Source organism: Hyaena hyaena, unplaced genomic scaffold, assembly GCF_003009895.1.
Source record: "Hyaena hyaena isolate Hyena2069 unplaced genomic scaffold, ASM300989v1 scaffold_368, whole genome shotgun sequence".
Lineage (NCBI taxonomy): Eukaryota > Metazoa > Chordata > Mammalia > Carnivora > Hyaenidae > Hyaena > Hyaena hyaena.
The window spans coordinates 503,939-507,548 of NW_024080989.1; the positions used below are offsets into that span (position 1 = coordinate 503,939).

At 39.8% G+C, this 3,610-nt stretch overlaps 1 pseudogene; it reads left to right on the forward strand.

Annotated features, from left to right (window-relative positions):
• Positions 1-3,227: 3,227 nt before the first annotated feature.
• LOC120243786 lies at positions 3,228-3,400 on the forward strand (annotated as a pseudogene).
• The last annotated feature ends 210 nt before the right edge of the window (positions 3,401-3,610 follow it).

Sequence of the window (3,610 nt, forward strand, 5' to 3'; positions counted from 1 at the left end):
AAAAAAGCAACTTACGAACTGTTACATTGGACTAGAGAAAACATTTGTTGCACAAAAGCTTTATTTAGAGGAAAGCTTATTATAACTAGATGAACCCAAAAATTTTCCATGAAACATAAATGAACATGGTTTTGAAAAGGGTTTGTTGTTGTTGTTGTTTAAAGATTTTATTTTGGGGCACCTGGGTGCCTCAGTCTGTTAAGCGTCTGACTCTTGCTTTGGGCTCAGGTCATGATCTCAGGATCTTGGGATAGAGCTTGCAGGGCTCCCCAGGTAGGCATGGATCCTGCTTAAGATTCTCTTACTCCCTCCTCCTATGCCCCTCCCCCACTCACACAAGAGGACTTTCTCTCTTAAAAAAGAAAAGGAAGAATTAAAGATTTCATTTTTTATTAAAAATTTTAAATGTTTTATTTATTTTTGAGACAGAGAGAGACAGAGCATGAGAGCGTAAGGGGCAGAGAGAGAGGGAGATAGAGATCAAAGCAGGCTCCAGGCTCTGAGCTGTCAGCACAGAGCCCAACACAGGGCTCGAACCCAGGAACGTGAGATCATGACCTGGGCCGAAGTCGGAAGCTTACTCGACTGAGCCACCCAGGCACCCCTAAAGACTTTATTTTTAAGTAAGCTCTATAGTGAACATGGGGCTCAAACTCACAACACTAAGATCTAGAGTCACATGCTCTGCCACATGCTCTGTCACATGACTCAGCTGAGTCAGCCAGGCGACCTTGAAAAAGGTTTTATTATATTTTTATATAGAACTCTGCTTTGTAGCAATAATCGTTATAATGAATTAATCAATTATTCAAGTTTTGTACACTTCATTACCTGTAAATTCCACTGTAATTTTCTGCCTTTCTTATACAAATAATTATTTCAAGTAGGCAATACATTTATAAGATTTAAAAATTAGCAAGTATAAATAGGCACACAATGAAAAATCTTCCTCCTACCTTTTGCCCTTCCACTGCTCACCCTCACCCTCACCCTTAATACACACACACACGCACACATATACACAACTACTAGTGTTATCTTCTGTATCCTTCCAGTTTCTTTGTGCATAATTAAATAAGTACAAATATATACTCTTACTCTCCTTTTTAACACAAATAACCCATTCTGCACTTTTGCTGTTTAAAATTTCACAATGCATCTTGGAGGTCTTTCCATATCAATACATGTAGGGTTTTTCATTCTATTTTACTGTTGTGTAATGTTCCATTGTATAAAGGACCATGATTTATTTATTTTTATTTATTTATTTTTTTTACAAATAGTTTAGTGTCAAATTAGTTTCCACTGACCATGATTTATTTAAAGAGTGTCTCACTAATGGACAGTTAGGCATCTAATCTTTTGTTATGGAAACAAAGCTTCAATAAATAATTGGGGAACATTTATCATTTTACACATGTATGACTCTAGCTGTAAAATCCCTACAAGAAAAATTACCAGGCCAAAGGATGTCTTAATTTGAAACTGCTATAGATATTGCTAAATTGTCTTCCCTGGAGTTTGTACTGTTTAACTGTCCCACCAACAGTAATGAGAAATACATTCATTTCTTTTTTTCTTTCATTCATTACATAAATATTTACTGCATATCCCCTGCCTCTTAGGCACCATGGGAAATACTAGGGATGTAACTAAGACATAGTTTCTGCCCTGAAGGAGCTCATAGTCTGGGACAGTAGTGCTTAACAGGGGTAATTTTACTCTCAGGGGGACATTTGCCAAAGTCTGGGGACACAACAAAGAAGTATGTGGTCCAAAGTGTCAATAGTGCTAAGACTGAGAAACCCTGGTCTGGTGGGAGTGACAGACATCGAAATGTGGAAAAGTTGTGTTCTTGAAACTTAGAGGAGAGGCTTCTGAAGGCCAATCAGAGAAGCAGGAATGGGTGAGAAGGAAAAGACAACAGCCAGTGTGAGGCATGGAGGTATGTGAGTGGTCTTGAGTGGCTAGCCTAGCGAAAGATGTATAACCATCATGGACCTGACTGAGAAGGGGCCTTAGTTGCTAGGCTAAAGGATGTGATCTTTAAGCAATGTGGGGAGTCACTGAAAGGTTTTAAGCAGAGAAGTGTGGGTGCTTAGATGTGCGTTTTAGAAATTCTCGTTGGCTGCAGGAGGGAGGATAGTTTGAATGGGGGCCAGATTGGTGACAGGCAGAAGAGTTAAGAGGCTTGGTAGTAATCTAGATTAGACATGACAAGAGCTGCAGCCAAGGCGGGAATGGAGGGGAGGGGTTCAGGGGATACAAAGGAAGGTAGAATCAGAAGGACGTGGAGCTAAGAAGGGAATTTATCGGATGATTCCTAGGTTTCTGATATATAAGCAAGCAATAGGGTGGACAGAGAGGTCATTCTGTAGAATACAGAATACCAGAGAAGAGCAGATCTGGGGAGGAAGAGAAATGTTAATAGATATGTTGAGTTTGAGTAATTGAGCAGGGAATATTCAGACCTGCATGCAGTTCAGCAGAAAGCCCAGGACTAGCATACCCATTTAAGAGGCATCAACAAGGAACTGTCCTTTGAAACTTTGGGAGTGGATGAGGTCATCCAAGGGGAATGCAGAAGGAGAAGTGGGTGGAAAACAGAGCTCTTGGGAGCAGCTGTTGATTGGCCTCCATGGAAATTGTTTGAAGAGCTGAATGTTCATCTCTTTTATGGATTGCCATTCTCATTTCCTCTGGCTATGTTGACGCTGCTGCTTCTCTATTCTCCTCCAAGCCAGCATCCCAATTTTTGACAACACTCTAAAAGGGTATGCAAATCGAACTTGCTGTTAATGCTGTTATTTTCATTATCCCAATTGCTCATCTGGTACCTGAAAGCCTTCTACAACATACCCTCTGCCACCTCCTGCAAACCATTTGCCAACACTTTGTTCTTTAAAAACTCAGTTCAAGTATCTTTCCTGCCTGCCATACAGAGAATGCTGGGCAACTATCAGTCACAGAACTTAAATACCTCACTATAGTTGTCTGGGTGTTTTGTCTGCTTCCCCAGCTATACTGAAAGCTCTTTAGGGCAGGAATCTGTTAGTTATCTTAGACTCTCCACACCTAGTACAGAGCTTGGTACTTAGGCATTTGGAAAATGGCTATTGAATGATGACTTTGATTGAGTTCTGAGAGGTTTATTGACAGGGCTACTATACATTCCAGGGCACTCTTGGTTTATACCTGTTGCCCACTTATTAATAATTACCCATTTGATCACTTCTCGACCTTTTGGCTAAGATCAAATGTAGTTTCTGTTCTTATCAGTTTAATACCTGAAATGCCCTGTATCCAAGAACAACATATTAAAAGGGTTTTTGGAGAAAGGTGATGGAATAGCAACTTGCCCCATCCACTCTACACATAAACCAGGTATTGTGATATTTCAGAACAGTCCACTCTCTTGGGGACAAAATAATGTTATTATTATCTTTTTCAATCTCAAAAGCACACTTATTTACAAAATAAAGTATATGGTTACTCTATTTATAGAATACCCAATTGTCTTAGCCGCTTCTAACTTTTGGCAGGTGTCTCTGTTTACATTTCTATCAGGGAAACCAGAAGACACAGTAGGGTCTGTTGTTAGTTATAGTAA